A 27,989-nucleotide genomic window follows, 5' to 3' on the forward strand; every position below is an offset into this window, starting at 1 on the left:
GTGAACAGAGGAACAGAAACCACACCTGGGCAATAAACAGCAGGTTCAGTGTATTAGATTCCCTACAGTATGGAAACAAGCTCTTCGGCCCAGCAAATCTACACCAACACTTGGAAGAGTAACTCAGCCAGACCCATTCCCCTATTCTAGATTTACCCCTGACTAATCCACCTAATACTATGGGCAATTTAGCATGACCAATTCACCTGATCTGCACATCTTTGGATTGTGGGAGGGACCCCACGTAAACACGGGGAGAATGCGCAAACCCCACAGAAATCGAACCTGGATCCCTGGTGCTGTGAGGCAGCATTGCTCACCACTGACCCACCGTGCCGCCCCACCACAGGTTCCCCCCACTATCTGAAAGTAGAGCATTCCTATGAAACCTTTCGTAAGCTGACATGGAGTAAAGCGAAGAAGCAATTACCATGAACAAATTTAGATTATGCCTTTCTTTGTAACAGCGAAAATCCTCTTCGGATTTCTTTTGGTTTGTGAAAACAATTATTAATGTAGGTCTTTCGGAAAGGTCAAGTAGTGTAAAGTTAATTTTCGAAAAGTGGGGGATACCTTTATGCTGATGGAGGGGAGATGGGAGGCAATGAAGAGGGGTATGTGGGTGGAGGCTCAGGTGGAGAATAAACACTGACAGAGACCAATTGAGCTGCCCGGCCTGGCCCTGTGCTGGAGACTCAGTGGGACAGAGACAAATGTATCTATTTCAGGTATACCTGCAGTATGCTCCATCCAGGATTTTTCAAAAAATGTCCTTCATCTGCTTCAGCATATGGGGCAAATGAACGGTTTCTCCCCGGTGTGGACCAGGAGGTGATGCGACTGAGTGAATCCTTTCCCGCGCTGAGTGCAGGTGCACGGCCGCTGCCCAGTGTGCAAATGCTGATGAATGTCCAGTGCAGGGGGGGAAGGGAAACCGTCCTTACACTCCCTGCATTTCCACGGTTTCTCCATGGTGCAGGTGTCCTCGTTTTTCTCCAGGTTCAACGTTCAGTTGAAAACTCGCTCACACTTACAGCATGTGTATGATGTTACTGATGAATCCTCTGATAATTGGAACACTCTCATTCAGTCTGTAAAGCATGTTCCAGTCACTACTCTAGTGTTTGGGTATGTGAGACTCTGAGTTTCCAGTCACCCTGACGTTTCCAACCTTACTAAGCAGACATACCGCCTCATCCTTGTTTCAAGGCCATTAATATCCAAGTCCTGGTGAGTCACGTGACTGTCAGACTTTGATGTGACGTTTGGTCTGAGATTTCTACCTTCAAATAATATTCCTGTGAAAAGAGATTGCAAAGGTCATCGCTGTCAGTCCACATTAGATAATCAGAACAAATAATTCTAGTTTCTGTGGAACATTCTTTCCTGGATATCAAACCTACAGCTCAGCGAGCAAACCTCCACCCTAAACATTCTTTTTTCTCTTCATACCCAAGATCTTTGTGCTGATCTATATGTAAATGTATACCAGCTGGGTCATGTGGTGGATTGCATGCTCCATGAAGAGTTCACATGGACTCAAGTTGCTGAATGGACATATATTTCGCTATTGACGTTCGTATTGAAGATATACAATTTGCTGTAGTACAATATTACGATCCCAGAAACAACTGCAAACCAGGCTTTTAGAGCCACAAACATTCCATCGAATATGTACCATATACCCCAGACTTATCTGTCTTAAATTAACGCACGGTTGTCTTAGATTCCCAGAACTCTCGGATTTACGTGGGAATTTTTGTAAAAGAAGCAGTCGTTTTGGTCTCCTTCCATGTCATACTGACTCTATTACTGGAAATCCATCCATACTGCACCAGGATTCATGGATCAATGACATGAGGCTTATCTTTACCCTCTTATAATTTTCTGTTGCATAAATGTTTCAACGAATGCCAATATTTTTCACCATTCAGAGTCAGAGACGTAAAGCACAGAAACAGTCTCTTCAATCTAAATTGTCGAAGCCGACCAGATATCCAAAATTAGTCTTGTCCCATTTGCCAGCACTTGGCCCATATCCCTCTAAATCCTTCCTATTCATATACTCATCCAGATGCCGCCACCAGCCTCCACCATTTCTTCAGGCAGCTCATTCCATGCATGCACAACCCTCTGCATGAAAACGTTGACTGCAAGGTCCCTTTCAAAATTTTCCCCTCTTACCCTCAACCTTTGCCCTCTAGTTCTGCACTCCCCCTATCCCAGGGACAAGACCTTGTCTATTCACCCCATCCACGCTCCTCAAGCTTTTTCAACCTCTTTTTTAAAAAACATCACTCAGCCTGCGATGCTCCAGGGAAAACAGTCCGATCCTATTCAGCCTCGCCCTGTGATTCAAACCCTCTCCCTGTGGTTCAAACCTGCTTGCCCTGGGAACATCCTTATGAATCTTTTCTGAATCCTTTCAAGTTTCACAATATTCTTCCTTTTGGAGGGAGACCAGAATTGCACACAATATTCCAGAAGAAGCCCACTGAAACCGACCTTTGCAGAGTCTGCTCCCTGTTTGGATTCATACTCTCTGCCTCCATTTGCTGCAAGTGAACAGTGCCTCCCCCCTTCTCTCGCCCTCCCACGATGAGGAATGGAAAAGAGGAAACATTGCTTTGCTCCCGGATTTTGCCCAGAACAGACAGTTTCCCTCTGAAGCTCGTTGGCTAACGTTTGCATTGTGATACCCACGTGGTGTGTGTGTGTATATATATATATATATATATATATATGTGTGTGTATATATATATATATATATATATATGTGCGCGCGCAAACCTTAGGTAGCCAATTGGATTCCCGGTGGTTGGCAGTGACATTCCTGCATTTCCAGGCTGACTGTCTCCCATCGCTCGCGTCACCCAGTCCAGGCAGTGACGTGATTGGGGATTGACCAATGGGGAGCCCTGAAGGACCAGAATTTGCCGGGTCCTCTTGCCAATCAAAGCCCCTCTATTTTCTGAATGTACAAGTTGGACCATGAGCTTCTGAAGCTACTGCCCTTCCTCTCTTTCTGAATGAAGATTGAGCTTCACCCCAGACTGCAACTTCCTTTCTCTGTCCAAACATCTGTAAGTACAGCACATTTTTGTTGAAGTAAGGCATGTTTCCTGAACATCACAATTAAAGGGGTATCTTCCCCCTGATATTCAAAGGGATGGTCAGTCAGAGAAGGGCAGGGTCACCCCTTGTGCTGTGTGGCATATGTGACAGCTGCAACAAGATGTCCCAACTCCTATGCTCAATACTTGGACTGATGAATGGAAATAGGCTGAAAGGCTTCTTCACCACCCTGTCAACCTGTAACTCCACTTTCTTGTAACTCTGAACGTGCACCGCTAGATTTCTTGGTTCGAAATACTGCAAATGAAACAAATTCGGTGCTTGTCAGAAGAACATTATCATTTGGTATTTATCTCTACTCTAATTCACTATCTTATTTAAATACATAATTTATGTCTCTCTCATCAGTATATGTTTGTTATTCTTTCCTGCCTTCAATATAGCACTCAATCTATTTTATACTCCAAGTACAGCCTCACCAACATTCTGTATAACTGCAACATAAATTCCCAGCTACTATACTGAACGATCTATCTGATGAAGACCGGTGTGCCGAAATACTTTAACCTATGATTCCACTTTCAGTGAACTGTGAACCTACTCCGAGATCCGTCTGTTCCACTACAGGTCCAAACATTCACCATGAAACTCCTACCGTGATTTGACTATCCAAACTGTGAGACCTCACAGTTATCTATATTAAACTCCATTTTCTATTAACCTTAAATCTATGCACTCTAGTTTTTGACTCCCCACCACCACCCCGGGGAAAAGGCCTTTCCTATTTGTCCTTTTCCATGCCCCTCATAATTTTATGAACTTCTATAAAGTCACCCCGCAACCTCCAAAGCTCCAGGGAAAATAACCCCAGTTTGTTCAGCCTTTTCATCGCACTCAAACTCTCCAACCCTGGCAGTGTCCTTGTAAATCTTATCTAAACCCTTTCAAATTTCACAACATCCTTCGCCGAGCAGACAGCCAGAATTGCATGCACTATTCCGACAGTGATGTAACCTCTGAAGACGATTTTTAAAAATACTTACAATTTTATGGTATTACTACAAGGAAATCAAATCAGTTGGGCATGACATTCCAATAGCAATTTGTTTTGGCTGTCCTTCATTAATCGATGCTTTTCTTGTAAAAAAAATTGTGGCAAGTGATTGTTGCAAGCATGTGCAACATTTTCTCACCGTCCCTCATGTCCCTTGGACCGAGTAATTGACTACATGCCAGAAGGCAGCAGAGAGTCAACCCCACACTGTAGTAGGTCTGGAATAATATGGTCCCTGTGCACACACAGGTTTGATGATTGGTAGATTTTCCTCAATAAAGGAATCATTTCACAACAATCAATCAATAATGGTTGGAGACACAGAACAGTTCTGGCAGCATCTATAAAGAGATTAGTGTTAATGTTTGTGTCCAGCGGCCCTTCAAAAGTGACTGGATTCAAAACACGAACTGTTTTCTCCCCACAGATGCTGCCAGACCTGCTGCGATGCCCCAGCAATGGTGCCTTTTGTTTCCGATCTCCAGCATCTGCAGTTCATTGTTTTCATCAATAATGGTTTCCTGGTGATCAGTACTGAGACAAACTCACTTCCAGATCTTTTTATTACTTGAACATAAATTCCACTGGCTGCCATGGTGGGATTTGAATTTTTGTTCTCAGAAGAACGAGATCTCTGAGTTACTCAACCATTATCACGAGATCACAATCTTCACTTCAGTGACAATGTTTTGCTGAATATTTTCCTTTATTCATTCATGGGATGTGGCACTTTATCTCCCAGAAAAACCAAGTGCCATTTCAGAGGGCAGTTATGAGTTAATCACATTACTGTGGATCAAGAGTGACACAATCGCCTAGCTGGGTAAAGACTAAAGATTTCCTTCCCTCATAAGATAGGTCCTTATATGAATTGCTAAGATCACCAAAGCAGCGATAAGTTTTATATTCCAGATATATTAATTGATTTCAAAGTGCATCGGAGACATAACAGCATCAATTTGAAACTCCAGATTTTAAATCCAGTAACAATGCCAAAATGCCACCAACTCCGTGCAATCTCTAATTTTCCAACACTGACTGGCCTGTAGTTACCAGTTGTATCATTTTCCCCTTTATTACTGACTGTTCAATTCAGCGCATTGAATCAATTCTGCCGTTTATTCAGATCACGTTTGCTCTGGTAAACATCAACTCCAATTCCCTGCCATTTCCCCATAATCCTCAATTCCCTCACTGGTGAAAAAAATCTGACAGGCTTGAATGTACTTATCGACCCAAGCTCAACAACACTCTGTAATAATATGTTCCACAGATTTACTACCCTCAGTAACAATTCCTATCTGTCTTCAACATGCAATCCCTCATTTGCAGGTTATTCCCTCTGGTGCTAGACTCACCCACAAAGCTAAACTTTTCCACATCAAGCCCATCAAGTATGCTTAGAATCTTTTATGTGAAAATAAGGTACCTCTAAATCTTCTAACTTCGAATAAGTACAGGCCCAACCTATTCACTTCTCTTCATATTATATTTTTTCCATCCCTGATATCATCCTGGTCAACCTTGTCTGAGCTGCCTCCAATGCCAGTATATCTTTCCTTAGGTGAAGGACCCTGCCAGTGTTCAGTTGAGGCTTGACTGGTGCCTGACATAGGTTCACTATAACCTCCCTACTTTCATACTCTATTTAAAGGCCAACCTCCCATTTGCCTTCCCTATTATTCACTGAATTTGGCTGAAGAGATGCATGGATATGGGCTTCCAAATCCCTCTATGCAACAGCTTTCTCCCTTTAACATTCAACACTTTTCCTCCTGGCAAAGTGCACAATGTCATGACATTCTATTCCGTCTCCCAAAGATGTGCTCATTTTCTTAACCTGTCTATATCCCTCTCCAGCTATTTCATGTCATTCTTACCACCTGCCTTCCCATCAACCGTCTCTTCTGCAATCTTGGCAATAATGCATTCACTTTACTTATCCAAGGAATTCATATAGATTTTGTAAATAATTTTGCCCCAGCACTGAACCCTGTGGCACGCTATTAGTTATAATTTGCTATCCTGAACATGCCCCTTATCCCAATTGTATCATTGGTTGGCCAATCCTCTGTCCATGCCTCTTTGCTTATTATTTCATGAGATGTGACTATCATTGGCTCTGCCAACAACCCTTCCCAAACTGTCCTTGAATACGTGGTGCTGAGATGCCTCTTAAATTGCTTCACAATTATGATTTGGTGTGCAATAATGTTCAGGAGCGAATTCTAGGCTTTTGATGAATAACAAAGAAGCAATGAGATATATTTCACAGTTGGAATGCTGTGTTTACACTTTACTGCTCTTGGTGGTTGAGGTGATGGCTTGGAAGGTGCTTTTGAAGAGCCACCACTTTATCAAGCCAGACTGATAGACTGTAACCAGAGATTCTGTTTTTTGACGTTCCTCATGAATCTACATTCTTTCCAGCCACATTTTTAGTCTTAAACTGCCACAGAATGCCTCCTGTTATAACTTGAGTCAACTATAATAATACGACGATTCTTGGGTTGATTTTTCACACCTGAGTGCAACATAAATACAGATCATTGTTTCATGCTTTGGTGGAACAAAAAAACAGCAAATTGGTGGATAATTGCAATTAGTGCAAACAAAGCTAGTGATCAATAAAGATTAACCCAGTTCACTTCAATGGCTAAATTACATTTTGACAACCAAGTACACTCAGACAACATGCCAAAGTGGTTCATAGGAGGAGAAATGGGGCATTGAAGAGGAGGGCAATTATTGCTTTTGGTCACCACCACCATTGTCTGAAAGACAGGTTGAAAGGATTCTTCAAAGCTGGGCAAAGACATGGAGTGGTATAACACTTCAGACACCGCAAAGTATAAGACCACTTTCTCGTGGAAGAAAAATACATTTCTTATTTCTAGAAGAACGGGGAAACAAATGGGGAATAAATCTGAAATGGGAGCTCTTTCTTATTCAGATTGTTCCTTCACCACAGTCTTGGTTTAGAGCATAAGTTCTTCATCAGGTATGAAGGTTGGTCCAAGGGAGCCGAGAGGTAATTGGGAAGGAGATAGGGATGGCGGGGAGGTAGCTGTGAATGAATTAGGTCGATGGAGGTGGGGAGAGATCATGAGAGGTAAGACAGGAGGGTGGAGCGAATAGGTGGGAAGCAAGATGAAAAGGTAGGACAGCTCAAGAGGCCAATGCCGAGTTGGAAGGTTGGATCTGGGACAAGGCGCGTGGTGTGGGGGTGAGGGTGAGGGGAAATATGGAAGCTGGTGAAATCGACATTGATCCCATGTTCCAAGGCGGAAGATGAAGTGTTCTTCCTACAAGCGTCAGGTAGCTAGAGCTTGGAGGGGGATGCGGCCAAGTACTTGCATGCCCTTGACGGATTGGGTGGGGGAGTTAAAGTATTCAGCCACAGGGCAGTGGAGTCGTTCAGTTTTGGAGTCCAAGAGCTGTTCCCTGAAATGTTCTGCAAGTTGGCATCCAGTCTCTCCAATGTGGCAGAGCAATGGATATATAAATAAATCTTATACAGAAATTGTATAAATTTTAGCATGCCAGAGTTATTATCTGACATTAAGTTAAAGAAAATTTTAATTAAATTGGGTGACTGCATGAAACGGTTTGTTGGTCAGGCTCAACTCATCACCTTCAAATGAGACAATGCCATTGATTGTTTTGAACTGCTCTTTTTGCTATTAAATCACAAGTTATTGATTTATTTTCACAACTTACTGGTATTCACACCTGCACATTCAATGTCAAACTCTGACATCGGAAATGAAATTACACCATTCATTTTGACTTACAATATTCGAACAAACAAATTAATAGCACACAGTGAATACCAAGTCTGATTAATATGAAATCAAATTTGACCAAAGAAATATAAAATCAGGATGGGAGATAAGAAATGGGGGCAGAGCAGAAGACAAGAAATGCAGCATCATAGAAGGTGCTCCTCCAGGGAGTGTATTTTACGACCTACAACTGCTAAATATAAACAAACACTCTGACATGATCCTCTGGTTTTAATGTAAACCATATCCCCTTACAGCAGGTACCATTTAAATCAGTTAATAGATACAAGCCTTGAGCAAATCCATCCTGCAGCCTTACACCCCGCTTCTTGATGCTCGGACCTTGCTCCAACTCCGGGGGGTTGTTGAGCTCCTGGGCTCCAGCTGCCACTACCACTCCTCTTCTGAAGAAGCTTTGGGAAGCAGATACAAAGGCAAGATACAGAACAGAGCACCTTTGCCAAGGAAAGCCGCTTATGGAGACATTGAGCAATAGCATCATGTGGTTTTGACACATCGACCTCTGGGTTATCTACCCAGCACACTCATGCTGTACTACTCTGCTTCGGTGCTCCCAGAAGCTGGATTGTGGATCAGTTTGAAGTAGATCCTATATCTCTGATAAACCGCTGCACAAGGCAGTGCAGAAAGGTTTCAGCACACTGATCTTCATCAGTTAGGGAATTGCGATAGATGTTGGGAAGTTATATTGTAGCTATACAGGACTTTGATGAGGCTGCACCTCGAATATTGTGATCAGTTTTGGTCCCCTTGATGTTCTGACTTCTGACCTCTTCAGCTCTGGGTTTGTGTTGAACTTGATGGGATACTTTGTCCAACTCAGCATGTTTAAACAGTATCTCTCAGAGGGATTCATCTGAAACTTTTCAGGAGGTGAGCGCCACAAGATTGAACTATTCAGTTACTTGGACTTTATTTTAAACTTACATCAGGACCAGTAGTCAGAGACACGTACAGCATGGAAACAGACCCTTTGGTCCAACTTGTAAATGCTGACCTGAAATCCTAAGTTCATCTAGTCACATTTGACAGCACCTGACCCATATCCTGTGGCAGCTGATTTCATATATGTACCACGCTCTGCATGAAGAAGTTGTCCCTTTAATATATTTCGCCTCTCACCCTAAACCTATGCCCTCTAGTTCTAGAATCCCCCTATCCCAGGGGACATACCTTGTCTATTACCCTGTCCATGCCTCTCATGAATTTGTAACCTCTATTACTCCTCTGCCTCCGATGCTCCAGTGAAAACAGCCCCAGCCTATTCAGACTCTCCCTGTAGCTCAAACCCTCTTACCCCCAGTAACATTCCATAAGTCGACTCTCATAGACAAGTCAACGTTTCAGTCCTGAAGAAGGGTTAATACCCAAAACGCTGACTACGCCACATCCTGGTGCTGCCTGGCTTGTTGTATTCTCCCAACCTCCTGCTTGCCGACTTCGGGTTGCAACATGTAGTGGCTCAGCCTCACAGCGCCAGGGACCCAGGTTTGATTTCAGCCTTGGGTGGCTGTCTGTGAGGAGTTTGCACATTCTCCCAGTGTCTGCGTGGGTTTTCTCTGGGTGGCTGTCCAAAGATGTACAGGTCATGTGGATTGGCCATGCTGAATTGCCCATAGAGCTAGTTGCATTAGTCAGAAGGAAATTGGTCTGGGTGCGGTAACTCTTCGGAGGGTCGGTGTGGACTTATCGGAGCAAGTGGCCTGTTTCCACACAGTAGTGAATCTCAGCTGATTTTTTTTTTGACTCGAACGAATGGCACAGTCGACTCGAAGGGCCGAATGGCCTAACTTCTGCTCCGATTATCTTGTGGTCTTAGGTTTCTCTGGACCATTTCATTGCCAATGTGCAGTCCCGAGCTCAATGAGCAGCAATGTCCTCTCAGAGCAAAACTCATAGGATGGTAGAACTCCTCCAGTGTGGAAACAGGTCCTTCAGCCCAACACATCTGCACTGATCCTCCGAAGAGTAACCCAGTCAGATCCATTTTCCTGTCCTCCACAAATTGCACACAGACACCCAAGGGTGGAATTCATACTGACTTCCTGGTGCCATGAGGCAACAGTGCTAAGTACTGAGTCACCGTGACGCTCCTGAGCCACCGTGAGGTTGTGATTGTGGGAGGTTGTAGAGGCAATTGCAGTCCAGCAGAAAACAAAAACAGCTCACCTACTCTCCCACTGCACCCACTGTCAGAAGTGGCAGGAGGTTCAGTCCATGGGGTGACCCAAGGCAGAACACCGGTGGGATGTGATTGCTGGGAGCGTTGGTGCCCCCGCTGGTGCTTCCATAAGTTGCAGGAAAACATGAATCACTTCCCACGCTCGTGCCAGCTGAAGGGCCTCTCCCCAGGGTGGACACACTGGTGCTTCAACAGGGCGGAGGAGTGAGTAAAGCCCTTCCTGCACTCGGGGCAGGAAAATGGCTTCCCCCAGTGTGGACGAATTGGTGGTTAAGCCCGGCTTAGGAATTGCTGAAGGCCTTCCTTCACTTCGGACAACTGAACGACCTCTCCCTCATGTGGACCCACCAGTGGGCCAATAGGTCAGAGGAAAGAGCAAAGCCCTTCCTCCACTCGGGGCAGAAGTACAGCCTCTCCTCAGTGTGGACGCACTGGTTTCTCAGCAGGTGGGAAGAACTGCTGAAGGCCATCTCGCACTCAGGGCAGGAGAACAGCGGTCCCTGGCGTGGACCAACTGGTGCGTCAGCAGGGCAGAGGAATCACTGAAGGCCTTCCCACACTCAGGGCAACAGAAAGGCCTCTCCCCCTCTGTGGACCCACTGGTGCTTCAGAAACCTTTCATATTTCACAATATCCTTCCGATAGGAGGGAGACAGAAATTGCACACAATATTCCAAAATTATTCCACAATATTCCAATGTCCTGTACAGCCACAACATAACTTCCCAACTCCAACATTCAGTCAGAGGAGTGAGAAAGTTTTCAAAACCCACAAAATAAAATTGGTAAGAATGGAAGGACAAACCGAATTTTTGAAAGTCAGCTTGGAAGCATCAATGAGAAATCGGCGGACTGGGTTTATTGGGTACCCGTTCTCCTTAAATACACTATATACGTCTTTCTCTTCTGCTCTTCGTAGTTTCTCTGTGCTGCAGTGTGTCGTGGCTCGTTGGAATAATGTCCTGATGCAGTTTCGTTTGAGGGTGTTGGGATGATTGATTCTGTGGTTAAGTACTTGGTTTGTGTGTGTTGTTTTTCTGTAGACGCTAGTTTGAAGTTCCCAATTGACTGTTCGCTTTACTGTGACATCTCGGAATGGCACTTTGTTGCTTTTCTCCTCCTCTTCAAACCAGGAGCCCCCCCCCCCCCCCCCCCCCACCGTCACGCCATTGTCTCACCACTTGGAACACCAATATACAGACTAGTCAAAGGCCTCCACTGAAGACGAAAACACCAAGTCGAAGATTCACACCTCTCCAGTTACTCCATCCAAGAACTCTTGAACACCAAAGACACCAAGGTAGAAGAGGATGGAATAATGTTGTCCTTTGACATACAGCCATGTTCACATCCATTAACATCAACGTGGACAAAGAAAAGTGAAGACACTACTCGCAGAACCAAAGACACAAACACAGCACCAACTTCATCAGCAAAGATAACACTGTCAAGCTCGTGGAAATGTGCCTTACCACCCACTTCATATTCAGTAACAAGCCCTACAAACAAATCAACGAAATACCCATGATGCCACCAGCAGCATCAGGATTCCTAGCAGAAGCAATAATGCAGAGACTCGAACAAACAGCCCTTCCAACGATCCAACCCAAACTTTGGGTCCGCAACAGTGATGACACTTTTGTCATCACAAAATGAAACAAATTAGAGGAAACATACAACACCATCAACAATCTCCTTACTGGCATAAAATTCACAAAAGAGGAGAACAACAACAAAGTGATATTTCTAGATGTCACAGTAGAGCGAACAGTCAATGGTAAATTCAAAACAGCATCTTCAGGAAAACAACACACGCGAACCAAGAACTTAACTGCAGAAGCAATCATCCCTACACATAAAAACAAATCTGCATCAGGATGCTATTTCAACGAGCCACTACACACTGCAGCACCCAGGAACTATGAAGATCAATAAATAACTGTACAGCGCATGAAAGAACAATCAGCAGCCAACAGACCCGCTAAAGGTTGCTTCCCTGACCGGGAATCGAACCTGGGCCGCAGCGGTGAAAACGCGGAATCCTAACCACTAGACCACCAGGGAGATAAGCAAGCTCATTGGTAGCTCTACTGAAAATTGCTTCGCTGCCCGGGAATCGAACCCGGGCCGTGGTCGTAAGAAGACTTTCACCTGGATATCCACCAATGTAATTTTTTGTATCCATTGCTCCTGATGCGATCTCTACAACACTGGGGAGACTGGAGAGTCAAGTCATATCTCCGGGACACCCGCACCAATCAACCCCATCGGCCTGTGGCCCAAAATTTCAACCCCCCCCCCCCCCCCACTCTGCCAAGGAAATGCACGTCCTGGGCCTGCTTAAAAGCCACTCCCTCCCCGGCCGACGCCTGAAGGAAGAGCACCTTATCTTCCGCCTCGGAACACTTCAACCCCATGGCATCAATGTGGACTTCACCAGTTTCCTCATTTCCCCTCCCCCCGCTTTACTTCAGTTCCAGACTTCCAGCTCAGCACTGATCTCATGACCTGTCCTACTTGCCAAGATCCCTTCTCACCTTTCCGCTCCACACTCCTCTCTGACCTGTCACCTCCATCCCCACCACCATTTACCTATTTTACTCTTTGCTACCTTCGCCCCAGCACACCCCCCACCCTCAATTTATCTCTCCACCCTGGAGGTTTCCTGCCTCTATTCCTGATGAAAGGCCTTTGCCCGAAACTTTGATTTCCCTGCTCCTCGGAAGCTGCTTGATCTGTTGTGCTTTTCCAGCACCACTCTGATCTAAACTCTGGCTTCCAGCATATCCAGTCCTCACTTTTGCCGACCCAATAAACCCAGTGTGACAATTTCTCAACAAATTGACACAAGCAGACACAACGTGTGCAGAAACCCAAGCCGTATTACCTTACATTAAATACATCTGTGAAATGATGTCCAGACAACTCAAACCCTACAGCAGCATGGTGTCCCACAAACCTACCAACACACTTGAACACCGGCGAGCGAACCTGAAATACACGATACAAACAAGCAGCAAACGAATGTTATTTACAAAATACCATACAAGGAAATATATACATGAAATCTGCCCCACAGTTCTCTGTGGCAAGAAATGCTGGGATGAGATAAGGAAGATATTTTCAGCCAAAAAGAATCGACACTGACTGGACAGCCATTTAAAATCACCCCTGTCAGCCCAGGATGGAAGATCCGAAGGGATGAACAGTTTTCCTATTTTCAAAAGATTCACAAATATGAGACTGGGTTTTGGTGTTTGTTCGCTTTACATTCCCAGGAGCCGCAGTGGTTGGAGCGATGAGTTGAGAAAAGTGAAATGTGCCCGTGAGCAGTGTGTGGGGCTATTTCAGCTTCCCCTCCTCTGACAGCGCTGTGATGGAACTCTGATGTTCTCAGGGACACTTCCTGACGCGAGACAGTGAAAAGAGTCTCGTTCCTGCAGATCGGGAATTGAAACCTGATGCCCACTTCAGGACAATGAGAAAGATTAATTGGGGTGTGTGAAGAAGCTGAGAGCTGCATTTCAAATCGGTAGGTGGAGTCAGATGCGTCATCCATTTCGCCCCCGGCACTGTGAGGACCTGACATCGCCATGCGCCAGAGTTCTGACGTTAACACGGACATGCGCAGCAATGGGAACATTCACAAGGTGAACAGCCAAAGATAATCACCGTCACTGCTTCCCTTCCACAGGCCCAACTTTGTGAAGCAGTATCTTTCACTGGCAAATAGAACACCTTTGTCCTCAGGTGCCTGCTTCATTTCGATCACGATTTCAAGCACCTCACTGTTCTAGTCTCATTTCCAAACACTTGACTCATTGCCTCAAAAGGAGCTCTGTGGATATCTGCTTGTTCCACCCTGACAGCCAGTAGGTTGCAGATTCCCGACCAGTACCAATGTGAGTGAAATATCTGTCACCATCCACTGATTTTAATCTTAAAGAAGAAACCGGGGAACAGTCTCCCTTTCTTTTTGACGACATTTCTCATTTTGTAGTCGGCAAGGTTCACACCTGCGTGGGGAAATCGCAATAGATCTCAGGTCCGTCGCATTAACCACTCGGCCCACCAATACAGAACCACACTGACAGCTTCATTTCCCAGGTCTCTCTGCCTGTGGAGCAGAGAAAGAGTGAATCATTGCAGAGTTTGTTTGAATCCAATCACTTCACAGGTTTCGAACGGGTTAAATATCTGCAAATGGAGAGTCTGGTTGTTTCATCCTGAAAGATGAAATGAACTTTCAGTGAAAGCAAAAACAGAAATTACACGACCAACTCAGCAGGTCAGGCACCATCGGTGGAAAGAGAATCAGAGACAACATTTCAGAACATTGTTTTCTCCCACAGGCACTGCCAAACCTGTTGAGTTTCTCCAGCAGTTCCTCTTTCTGTCTCGGATTCTCAGCATCCGCAGTCCTTTATGTTAGAAATTCAATCAATTCAGCCTCATATGCAGGAATGAGAACCCTTTCAATTTCCCAAAATATCGGCAGAGATTTCAAGGCATTTGGAAAAAAAGTAAAAGTGACATTAGGAAGAACATTTTCATACAGGGAGTGGTTCAGATCTGTAAATCTCTGTCTGACCGTGACAAAGAGGCAGATTCAAGAACACAAAAGGGAATTCGGTGGTCATGTTCAAAGTAACAATGTGGAGATTTACAGGGAGAAGGTAAGGGAATGATGCGAATAGAGACTCTCATTTACTTGCTGTGAAGAACCAGCAGAGCTAAGGTGGGCCTCTAAATGCGCTGTGACACGTGTTGTGATTCTGAGTGAACTCACAGTTCGACCAACGGAAGGTGGGAATTTAGGAAAAGTTTATATTTACACAGTCTCCTCACGTCAACGCAACAGCAAAATCGTTTAATTATCCACCAGTGGAGCGAGCCCTGTTCCTGGAGGTGGGACAAACAGCTGGCTCAGGGATATCAGGCCACATTGCTCTCTTTGCCGCGAGTTCAGAGGGAAAACATTGGAGAGACAAAGGAGTGAATAACGATCTGTGTTGGAGGGTGATTACCTGCTAATGGAGACTGTACCTGGCGAACAATAAGTCGTGTGTAACAGCAGACGATGTCATAACAAGGCCTCGTGTGGGTGAGGTAGGGGTCAAGGGCATGGGGGAGTTCGGGTCCAAACAATATTGAACTCGATGTTGAAGACTGGAGGACTGTAGGATCTCCAAGTGGAAAATGAGGCGTTGGTCTTCCATCTGGAGCTGAGCTTTGAGGGAACACTGCTGCATGCCTGAGACAGAGAGGTTGGCCAGGGGTCAGGGTGGCGTGTTAAAGTGACAGGCAACCAGAAGCTCAGACCTTTTTTTGCGGGCAGAACCGAGATGTTCTGCGAAGCAGTCACCCAGTTTATGCTTCATGCTACGTTGGGGAAACCACACTGTGATCAACGAATGCAGTAGACTAGTTTGTGGCAAATGTGCAGGTAAAGTGCTGCTTTACCTGGAAGGTATGTTCGAGTCCTTGGATATTTCGGATGGAGCAGGTAAATGGGCAGGTGTTACACATTCGGTGGTTGCAGGTTAAAGTGCCTTGGGACAATGGGAGGTGAGTGCGGGGTGTTGCGAGTGAAGGAAGAGTGGACCCGAGGTGTAGGCCCTGCCAATTTCCTCCTCTCATATATAAATCCGTGAAGTTGAAAGAACATTCCATCGAATGATTCAGTACCACTTGACTCATGAACTAATTCGTATTCATGTTCCGGGGCCAGCATCATTATTGTGTCACAGCCGCTGCAGGCCATCACTGGGGGCTCGCCCTATGACGTCATGGTGAGACTGGAAGCCTCCGGGAGAGTTTATCAAAGAAACGTCCATGTGGGTCAGGGCAACCCTGCACTGGGAAGCATTGGGATGGTCAACCACTACCAGTTAACATGGGGAACACATCTCCACATTACGTAGCCTCGAGGCAAATTTCCATTCCTTTTACTTAAAGTTCAAGAGCACTCAAACCGAAATTCCCCAAGTAAGTTTGGAAGAATTTCTTCCAGGTGTTCGTTAAATATATCTATGAGCACTTTGTTAAAGTTTGAACAATGCGAGTGTTGAAAGTTTGTGCTTTTGGAGAAATCACAGTTCGAAAAAACAGAATGTGGGAATTTAGACAGAGTACATATTTGCACGTCGGCGATATGTCTGCGGGTGCGTGATGGGAGCATCACCCAGAAGGGGAACCATCTCTCCTATTCACTCAATGTCGTCTTTAGCAGCTTTCCCGCATAACGGCGCTCTGTTCTGCACCTCGCCTTCTCATTTCTTTCCCAAAAAACATCGACATAAATATTTCACATTGATATACTGGCCCAATGTGCACAGTTGATATGACACCCACGTGGAAGTCTGAGTGGTCTTCTGTTGTTCTCTGTATCCTATGTTGAGGAGGGCAATGCTTGTCACTGGTCACTCCGGTGTTAGAGAAAAGTTTAGAAACAAAATGGTTTAACTTTCTGCCAGTAGAGAGGGCCCGGGACAAACAGCAGCAGGGAGACAGAATGAGAAGCAGCTATTCTGCAAACTCTTTGCCGTTTGCAATTCTCAGAGCAATGTCAAATGTATTTCACACTGAGCAAGACTCAGCTGGTTGAAGAGGTAGAGCGGGGGTGCTTGCGTGCGGCTTGTGTTTCTGGTTGGTTTCTGGGTATGATTCTCACTTTTGGTCTTCTACTGCGCAGATTTGCAAGAAATCCAGGGTTCAAATCACGGATGAGCCTGCGTTTCCTGGTTTGTGCAGGAGCGCCCGCTTAATTTTCTCAAAAAGCACATTCGCTAAATTAGGTTGGGCTGCTTCGAGTACAAATTGAGCAGAAAGCAAGGAATTGAAATGATGGAATATAACGTTGACGTCAGTGGTGCCGTGTTTAAGGAATGTCAGCGATGAAAGTAGATTGGAAAATTAGGACAGCTTTCCTCGGAGAACAGAAGTTTGAAATCTGGCCTGATTGAAGCTTTCCAAGTCATGAGGGGACCAGACAGAGAAAGTAATGCAGTTAAAATGCTCTCACGCCTGAAAGGATCGGCAATGATTCGGCAGAGTTTTAAATTAATGAGGAAAAGAACTAAAGGTGACATGAGGAAGGGTCTGGTTAGGGTCAGCAATTCTCCTGACATTGACATAAGGCAGATTCAATAGACGCATAAGGGACTTCGGTGGTAATGTTTCAAGTAACAATATGCAGAAATACACAGAAAAGGCAATTGAATGATACAAATAGAGACCCACGTTTACTTACTGTGTCGAACCAGCAGAGCGAAGGTGGGCCGCATGGCGTCCGTCTGCGCTGTGACACATGCTGTGATTCAGAATGAAAGCACAGTCCAACCAACAGAATGTGGGAAGTGAGAAAAAAGTTTACATTTACACAGCCTCCATACGTCTGCGAAACAGCATATCACACGCCAGCAGTGGAGGTCTTTGACATCAGTCTCGAACGTGCATGCCACACACCAGACGAAAGGCTGAGGGGACCTGTGGAAAAAGGGAGCGTGATGGGCCCATAACGCAGCCATCGATGGATTGAAACCATCCTCTGCTGTTGCTCGAAGTCTCATTGAGCAGCTTCCTTTTGTAATGGTGCTGTGCTCTGTTCTGTATCTTGCCTTTGCACCTACTTCCTGAGTGTCTGAATGTCCTGGATCATACCGAAACACTCGCGAACCTCACACGGTTCAATAACATGGTTTTTGGAGGTCCGAGTGGTCTTCTCTTGTTGTTCGTCGGTTTCCTATGAACTAATTAGCAAAACCACTTCTCTGAGATGCCAATGAGCTGGTAAAGTTGAAACCCATGCATTGGGATTTCGGCCATTCCCTGCAGTAAATCGCCACCATGGTTCAGACGTGAATGACAAGCATGTCAGAAACCGCATCACGACTCAGACATCGTCCCCCACTATTAGGACGGATACCACCGATTGTGAATAACCTCAGAGAGAGAGACAAGTGACAGACAGTCGCCGTGACTCGATGGGCTGAACCGCCTGTGTCAGCGGGAGAATGATCCTAACCGTTTATGCCGTCCCAATGCCTGTCTCTGGGACAGACAGACTGAGGGAGCAACAACGTTCATTTTTAACCGTCCATTTCGTGTTGGACCGCCTGCAGTTCCTCAGCTCAGGTGGGGATGACTCTCAGTGAGTGAAGGTTTCACTCGGATTCTCTTCATCTGGGACACTTGGGGCTCAGATGTTAACTGCTGCGCGGTCGCAGCAAAGAAAGTGATGCCCACTTTGCAATAGACTTTCCGTAAGATTGCTGCGTGTGAGGAATTCTGAACACCAAGCAGGCTGCACAACAATGTATTCTTACGAATTTACCTGAGGGAAGAGTAGTCGATGTCCATTTCTCTCTGATCCGCCAGCACAGCATTTTTCTATCTCTCCGATAACAGACCTTTGGAGCAAGTTCACAATCCAAGCTCACTTCCCACGCATTAGTGTAACTGACACCTCTCACCCCAAGGGATTGAGGGATCAGAAGAGCGAATGGACTCACCCCTTCTCGCCCCGCCCCCCTCCCCCCCCCCACGATAGCTTGCAAGTAGGAACAAATTGGTTTAATTATCCGCCAATGGAGAGAGTCCAGTTCCTGGGGTTGAGACAAATATCAGCGCCCCGGGGACAGAATGACAACTGATGTTCTGGAAACTCTTTGCTGCTTGCAATTCTTGGAGCAATGTGGAATGTATTTCACACTGAGCAAGTTTCAACTGGCTCAGAGTCTCCAATGTACATTACTCTCTGAGTTTATATTTGCACATCGGCGACATGTCTGCACAACAGCACATGACACGACAGCAGTGAAGATCTTTTGACATCATTCTCGAACATGCAAGTCACACGCCAAACGAAAAGCTGAATACTTCCCTCGAAAAGCTGCCGTGCAATGCAGGAGAATGGCACAGCGGGTGCATGCTGGGATCATAACCCAGAAGCTCCGATTCACTCAATGTCGTCTTTAGCAGTTTTCCCGTAAAACTGCGCTCTGTTCTGTTTCTTGCCTTGTCATCTGCTTCCCAAAACTTCGGGTATCTGAGTTAAATATGTCACATCGATACACAAGTCAAATGTATACAGTTGCGGTGACACACTTGTGGAGCTCTGAGTTGTCTTGTCCTGTTCTCTGTCTGTGTCCTGATTTCAAGTGTTAAACCTCTCCTTTCAGATGGCAATGAACCGGTGAAGTTGGAACACATGACTTGCTGGTTTGGTCCATTCCTGCAGTAAAGAAACCAACGCCCGTGTAACAAAAGACTTTCTGCAGGATTGCTGTGTCAAGACAAATTCTGAACACCAAACACGGTGCACAAAAATGCACTCATATCAATTTACCTGATGGAAGAGTCTCCGGTGTTCATTTCTCTCTGTCCCGACAGCACATCATCTTTCTGTCTCTCCGTTAACAGGACCTTTGGATCAAGTTCAAAGTTGCCCATTTCCTACACATGACTGTAACTGACTTAACCTGCCTCACGTAACAGTGAGAGAGAGCAGAAGAGTGAATGGGCTCTGCCTTCCACCAGCACAGTTTGTAAGTAGAAACAAAATGGTTCAATTATCCACCAGTGGAGAGAGCCCACTCCTTTGGGACGGGACAAACAGCAGCGCCCTGGGAGCAGGGAGACAGATCGAGAAGGAGATGTTTTTGAAACTCTTTGCTGCTTGTAATTCTGGGAGCAATGTACGATGTATTTCGTACAGAGCAACTCCCAGTTGCTTCAGAAGGTGGGTGCGCACATGGTTTTTGGCTCGTTGGTCTCGGGGTATGATGCTAGTTTTGGGTTTTCTAGCTTATACAGACGGGTGGGAGGTGCCGGGTTTCGCCCGCGCAATCCGAGTCTGAATGAATCCTCCACCTGTATTACGCTCAATTCTGAGGGTGATACTTCAGGAAGTGAAGTGATTGCAGACGGGGCTGAACAGGTTGAAGTGAATGTTAACGTGTATGAGGAATGTCAGTCCTGAAGGGAGATTTGAAAGTTTGGGGCAGCTCTCTTTGGAGAACAGAGGGCTGAAAGCTGGTCTGATTGAAGTTTTCCACGTCTTGAGGGTTTTAGACAGAGGAAATAATGCAGTGAAAATGCTCCCAGGCCTGAAAGGATCGAGAACGGTTTGGCAGAGATTGAAAATCATCAGGAAAATAAGTAAAAGTGACATTAGGAAGACCGTTTTCACACAGGGAGTGGGGTCAGTAAGTCACTGTCTGACAGTGACAAAGAGGCAGATTCTATGGACACAAAAGGGAATTCGGTGGGCATGTTCAATGTATCAAAGTGCAGATTTACAGGGAGAAGGCGACAGAATGAGACACTTATTTACATATTGTGTTGAGCCAGCAGAGCTAAGGTGGGCTGCATGGCCTCAGCCTGCGCTGTCACACATTTCGTGATTCTGAGTGATATCGGAGTTGGACCAAAAAAACGTAGGAAATTTGACAACGGATATATTCTGCTCAACAGGATACTCCATCACAGCAATGAAGGTGTTTCGACATCATTCTCGAAGGTACATGACACAATGCAGATTCAAAACGGAGTATTCCTTTGAATCACTGAGTAATTTGTTGACAGTTATTCAGTTGAGGTGAGCGGAGTTACGCATTGGGAACCACTCCAGTTGATAGGTAGAAGCCGTTTTCTCCTGTGTGATAGTCCCACCAGCACTCCAATTTGCTGTGCTTCCAGTCAGTAGATGCAGATTACTATCCCATACTCATACACGCGCCACGATGACCCAGCTGTGGTGACAAGCTTGTGAAGGTCTGAGTGCTCTTCTCCTGTTCTGTGTCTGGCTGCTATGATCGGAATCATCAAACCTCTCTTCTCCGAGATAGGAATAAACTGGTGAAGGTGAAACACATCAGTTGCGGTGTGTTCCATGCGCAGGAGGCCCTGCAGTAATTCCCCACGCTGTTTCAGACAGCAGTATCCTCTCGGTGAATTACACTTGGCAAAAAAATCGATTGAACCAAATCAGTGTCCGCCACTGGATTTTACTGACACCGTTTATAAAATTCAGACTCACCGGTAAGGTGGAGAGGGGCCGTCAGACTGTAGTTTCCGCTCCTTCTGTTGAATAAAGATAATTTTAACTGAGTCCAGTGAGAGGAAAGGATATGCTGTTGGTGGGAAACATTTCTATCTGAACTCGCATTCACTCTCCTCATAGATTGAAACATAAAGCTGGGAGTCTTTGGATTATGTTGTAAACACATCGGTATTATGTTACTCACACCGCCCTGTCACCAACTGAACGAAGCGGCTGTGTTTAAATCCCGTGATGATCTGGGCAGACCCTAGAATTACAGACCCTAGAATTATTGAATTCGAAATTGGGACCGGAGGATGTATGGTCCCCAAGTGTAATATTCGGTGCTCTTCGTTCTGCTGGTGCTGAGCTTCGCTGGAACACCATAGCAAACCTGAGACAGAGATATTGGCCAGGGAACAGGGTGGGCTGTGGAATTGGCAGGCAACTGGAAACTCAGGGTCTTTTTTGCGGGCAGAACGTAGATGTTCTGTGCAGCAGTCACCCAGTTTACACTTCGTTTTCCCCAATGTGGATGAGACCACATTGTGAGCAGCAAATGCAGTAGACTGGGTTGTGGGAAGTGCAGGTAAAGTGCCCCTTCACCTGGAAGGTAAGTTTGGGTCCTTGGGTAGTGAGGAGGGAGCAGGTAAATGGGCTGGTGTCACACATTCGGCAGTTGCAGGAGAAAGTGTCGTTGGACTGTTGGGGTGGGAATGGGGGTAGGGTTGATGGAAATGAAGGAAGAGTGGACCCAAGGTATACTCCTGCCCATTTACCTATCCGCCAAATAGAGGAATTTGTATAGAGTGTACAAGGAAATTTTCTAATTCACAATGAGGATGTACATACTGGCGAGGGTGCAAAACCTAAGGGCCAGGAACCATAATTCAATTAACATTAGAATAGAGATTGGAAATAATATATCAGATCTAAAAGTTGAAGTTCTAAAATTGAGGAAGACTCAGGTATTAGGCAAGATCTTTCAAAAGCTGATTGGGGGCAGTTGTTCGCAGGTTAAAGGTCTGCTGGAAAATGGGAAGCCTTCAAATATGAGATAACAAGAGTCCACACACAGTATATTCCTGTTGGGGTGAAAGGAAAGGCTGGTAGGTGTAGGCAATGCTGGATGGCTAGAGAAATTGAGATTTTGGTGAAGATAAAGAAGGATGCATATATCAGGTGTCGACAGAGAGATCGAATGAATCCTTAGAGTATAAAGGCAGTACGAGCATACTTAAGAGGGAAATCATGAGGTCAGAAAGGGGAAATGAGATAGCTTTGGCAAACAGAGTTAAGGATAACCCAAAGGGTTTTTATAAATACATTAAGGACAAAAGGATAACAAGGGAGAGAATAGGGCCCCTCAAAGATCAGCAAGGCGGCCTTTGAGTGGAGCTGCAGTAGATGGGGGGCGGTGGTGGGGTGTGTGATTCTGAACGGATATTGTGCATCAGTGTTTACTGTGGAGAAGGGCATGGAAAACATAGAATATGAGAAAGTAGATGGTGACATGTTTAAAAAATGTCCATATTACAGGTGAGAAATTTCTGGGTATTTTGAAATGCATAAAAGTGGATAAATCCAGGGGACCTGATCAGGAGTACACTAGAACTCTGAGGGAAACTGGGCAAGTGATTGGTGGGCCTTTCACTGAGATATTTCTATCATCAATAGTCACAGGTGAGGTGCCGGAAAACTCGAGGGTGGCTAATGTGCTGCCACTATTTAAGAAAGGTGGTAAGGAAAAGCCAGGCAACTCGAGACCTGTGAGCCTGACATCCGTGATGGGCAAGTTTTTGGAGAGAATCCTGAGAGATAGGATTTGCATGTATTTGGAAAGGCAAGAATTGATTAGGGATTGTCAGCATGGCTTTATGCTTGGGAAATCATGTCTCACGAATTTGATTGAGTTTTTTGACGAAGTACAAAGTGGATTGATGAGGGCAGAGCGATGGACGTGATCGACATGGAATTCAGGAAGGCGTTCATCAAGGTTCCTCATGGGAGACTGGTGAGCAAGGTTTAATCTCATGGCATGCAGGGACAACTAGCCATTTGGATACAGAACTGGCTAGAAGGCAGAAGAAAGACGGTGGTGATGGAGGGTTGCTTTTCAGACTGAAGGCCTTTGACCAATGGTGTACCACAAGGATCGATGCTGGGACCTCTACTTTTTGTCATTTATATAAATGATTTGCATGTAAACGGAGGAGGTATAGTTAGTACGTTTGTAGATGACACCAAAATTGGAGGTGTAGTGGACAGTAAAGAAAGTTACCTCAGATTACAAAGGGACCTTAATCAGATGGGCCAAAGGGTTGAGGAGTGGCAGATGGAGGTTAATGTAGATAAATATGAGGTGCTGCATTTTGGAAAAAACAAATCAGAGCAGGACTTTTACAATTAATGGTAAGTTCCTTGGAATTGTTGCTGAGCAAAGAGACCTTGGAGTTCAGGTTGATAGTTCCTTATAAGTAGAGACGCAGGCAGATTGGATAGTAAAGAAGGCGTTTGGTATGCTTTCCTTTGTTGGTCAGACCATCGAGGATAGATGTTGGGAGCTCATGTTGCCACTGTACAGAACATTGGTCAGACCACGTTTGGACTATTGCATGTAATTTTGATCTGCTTCCTATCGGAAAAATGTTGTGAAACTAGAAAAGGTGCAGAAAAGATTTACAAGGATTTTGCCAATGTTGGAGGGTTGAACTATAGGGCGAGGCTGAATAGACTGTTTTCTCTGGAGTGTCGGAGGCTAAGGGGTGACCTTATAGAGGTTTATAAAATCATGAGGGATATGGATAGAGCAAATAGACAAGTTAGTTTCCCTGGGATGGGGGAGTCCAGAACTACAGGGCATAGTTTTAGGGAAGGGAGGGGAAAGATGTAGAAGGAACTTAAGAGGCAAACTTTTCCCGCAGAGGGTGATGCATGTACGGCATGAGCTGCTGGAGTAAGTGATGGAGGCTGTATAATTACAGCATTTAAAATGCATCTGGATGTGTATATGAATAGGAAGGTTTTATGGGGATTTGGGTCAAGTGCTGGCAAATGGGACGAGATTCGGTTAGAATATCTGGGCTGCATGGACGAGTTGGACCGAAGGGTCTGCTTCCGTGCTGTACATCTGTGTCACTCTGTGAGACTCCATGGGCCTCTCTAGGAGAAAGTGAGGACTGAAGATGCTGGAGATCAGAGCTGAAAATGTGTTGCTGGAAAAGCGCAGCAGGTCAGGCAGCATCCAAGGAGCAGGAGAATCGACGTTTCGGGCATGAGCCCTTCTTCATGAATTTTTATCTATAAGCTATAAACATTCCCTTAGTTAAATATTGTGAAGTGTGAAGCCATTGTTTTCGTCCCCAAGTTCGACCTGAGCACCCCCTCCCCCATCCCAGTAACTCTGTTGACAGCCTTCATGTCACATTTAAAACGAGGATCAATAGATTCGTGAAGAGTCGGGGGATGAATGTGGGGAATTCACAGGAAAAAGGCAGGAAAGTGAATGTGGGGAATGTCAGATCGGATACAATTCTATTCAATGGAAAAGCAGGCTCAAGGTGTTGAATAGCATTTTCCAATTCCTATTTCTTATGGTTCCCGAGCCCTTCACAAGATGTGTGTGTGTGTGTGTGTGTGTGTGTGTGTGTGTGTGTGTGTGTGTGTGTGTGTGTGTGTGTGTGTGTGTGTGTGTGTGTGTGTCTGGATGCGCACGCACGTGCATACATGCATGCAGGGTTCATGAATGGTAGATTTCCTGACCTAAAAAGGACAGTTTCTGGAGAAACACAACAGTTCTGGTAGCATCTATGAAGAGACAAGTGTTACTGCTTTGAGTCCAGTGAACCTTCAAAACTTGGCTGGATTCAAAACATTAACTGGTTTCTCCCCACAGATGCTGCCAGACCTGCTGCGTTTCCCCAGCAATTTTGCCTTTTGGTGCTGATCTCCAACATCTGCAATTCATTATTTTAGTGAATAACTGTTTCCTGGTTGCCAGGACAGAGAGAAACTTTCACTTCCAGATCTTTTTAATAGTTGAACATAAATTCCACCAGCAGCCATGATGGGATTTGAATTTGCGTTCTCAGAAGACCTAGTTCTCTAGGTTGCTCAACCAATCTTCCCTTCAATGACAACTTTCTCCTAACTATTTTCCTTTATTCATTCACGGGATGTCGCATTTTGTCTCTCACTATTGTTCTGGTAAACATCAACTCTACTTTCCCGCTGTTTTCCCATAATCCTAAATTCCCTTTCTGATTATAAAAAAAATTAGTTTTGAAATGCACTTAACAATCTAGTCGATTCAGCGTCTTCCTGTAGCTCAAACCCTCCAACCCTGGCAGCATCCTTGTAAATGTTTTCTGAACACCTTTAAGTTTCATAACCTCCTTCCTGTAGCAGCGAGCCCAGAATTGCCTGCAGTATTCCAACAGTGGTGTAATCAATGTCCTCTCTGAAGAGGACTTTAAAAAATATAACTACAAGCAAATCAGGTTACTTGGGCATGACTTTCCCATAGCAGTTTGTTTTGGCTGTCTTTCATTAATCTATTTTTTTTTTCAGTTATGAGAAAATATTTTGTGGGATGTGATGATTGCGAGCACATCCAACATTTGCTCATTGTCCCTCATGGCCCGTGGACAGAGTAATTGTGACTACATGCTAGAAGGCAGTTGAGAGTCAACCACATTATAGTAGGTCTGAAGTCACAAGGGGTGTGTGTGCGTGTGCGTGTGTGTGTGTGTGTGTGTGGGCGCGCACGCACGTGCATACAATCATGCAGGGTTCATGAATGGGAGATTTCCTGCCCTTAAAAGGACAGTTTCTTCAGAAACACTACAATTCTGGGAGCATCTATAAAGAGACAACAGTGTTACTGCTTTGAGTCCAGTGGTCCTTCAAAACTTGGTTGGATTCAAAAGATTAACTGGTTTCTCTCCACAGATGCTGCCAGACCTGCTGCGTTTCCCCAGCAATTTTGCCTTTTGATGCTGATCTCCAACATCTGCAATTCATTATTTTAGTGAATAACTGTTTCCTGGTTTCCAGGACCGAGAGAAACTTTCACTTCCAGGTTTTTTTATGAGTTGAACATAAAGTCCACCAGCAGCCATGATGAGATTTGAATTTGTGTTCTCAGAAGATCTGTGGGTTGCTCAACCATGATCACTGGATCCCAATTTTCCCTTCAATGACAATTTTCTCCTGACTATTTTCCTTTATTCATTCATGGGATATCGCACTTTGCCTCACACTGTTGTTCTGGTAAATATAAACCTCACTTTCCCGCTGTTTCCCCATAATCCTCAATTCCCTTTCTGATTTTAAAAAATATATATCTTAGTTTTGAATGCACTTAGCAATCCAGGCTCAACAGCTGTCCTAAACATCCAATCCCTTATTTGCAGGTTATTCCCTCTGGTTCTAAACTCACCCACAATGATAAACTTTCCCACATCTAGCCTGTCACGTCTCCTCAGAATCTTGTTTGTGACAATAATGTTACCTCGAAATCTTCTAACTTCTATTAACCACAGGCCCAACCTACTCATTTCTCCACATAAGACATTATTTCCATCCCTGATATCATCCTGGTCAACCTTCTCCGGACTGCCTCCAATGCCAGTATATCTTTCCTTCGCTAAAAGGCCCAAAATTGTTCCCAGTGTTCAGTTGTGGCCTAATTGGTGTCTGATTTCGGTTCACTATAAACTCCCCACTTTGATACTCCATTTAAAATCCAACCTCCCATTTGTCTTCCCTATTACTCACTGAACTTGGATGAAGTGTTCATGGATGTGAGCTTGCAAATCCTCCGATTCAGCAGCTTTCTCCATTTAACATTCAGCACTTTTCCTCCTGGCAAAGTGCACAACCTCATTTTCCCACATTCTATTCCATCGGCCAAGGCTTTGCTCATTTCCTTAACCTGTCGGTACCCATCTCCATGTCATTCTCACCACCTGCATTCCAATCAACTGTCTCTACTGCAGTCTTGGCAATAGTACATTCACGTCACTTATCCAAGTAATTCATATCCATATTGTAAATAATTTTGGCCCCAGCACTGATCCCTGTGGTACATTTCTAGTTACAATTTGCAATCCTGAACATAACCCTTACTCCTCCTATATCATTGGTTAGCCAATCATCTATCCATATGACCAGAGCGTCTCCAATATCATGTGAATATCATTGGCACTGCCAGCAAGTCCTCCCAAACTGTCCTTAAAAAAGTGGTGGTGAGCTGCCTCTTAAAGTGCTTCACAAATATGATGTGGTCTATAATAAAGACTCAGGAGTTCCAGGATTTTGATCAATTACATCGAAGCAATGCGTATATGTCACAGTTGGAATGTTGTGTTCACACTGATCTCCTCTTCCTGGTTGAAGTGATGGAGTGGAAGTTGCTCTTGAAGAGCCGCCACTCATTTAATCAAGCCAGACAGATCGATTGTGGCCAGACACGCTGCCATTTTGACTTCTCATCAATCTATATTATTTCCATCCAAGTTTTAGTCACATCAAACTGCCACGCAATGCTGTTATGGCCTCAGTAAACGAGAATAACGTGAAGATCGCTGGGATGATATTCTACATCCGACTGCAATATAAACACAGAACACTATTTCCAGACTTGGTGGAATAAAAGGCGTTGTATTGGTGGATAATTACAGTTAGTGCAATCACAGCTAGACATCGATAATTATTAATCCTGTTCACTTCAATGGCGAAATTTCAATTGAGAAACCAAGTGCACTCGGTTGCTTGTAACAAAGACATGGTAAAATAACTCATAGGAAGAGAAATGGGGCATTGAGG

At 44.9% G+C, this 27,989-nt stretch overlaps 1 non-coding gene across 1 annotated transcript; it reads right to left on the reverse strand.

Moving 5' to 3' along the window:
• Nucleotides 1-12,109: 12,109 nt before the first annotated feature.
• On the reverse strand, nucleotides 12,110-12,181 carry trnae-uuc (transfer RNA glutamic acid (anticodon UUC)). The gene has a single exon. It is a non-coding gene; the product is annotated as a tRNA-Glu (tRNA).
• Between the last annotated feature and the right edge of the window lie 15,808 nt (nucleotides 12,182-27,989).

Source organism: Chiloscyllium punctatum, chromosome 36 (assembly GCF_047496795.1).
Source record: "Chiloscyllium punctatum isolate Juve2018m chromosome 36, sChiPun1.3, whole genome shotgun sequence".
Classification (NCBI taxonomy): domain Eukaryota; kingdom Metazoa; phylum Chordata; class Chondrichthyes; order Orectolobiformes; family Hemiscylliidae; genus Chiloscyllium; species Chiloscyllium punctatum.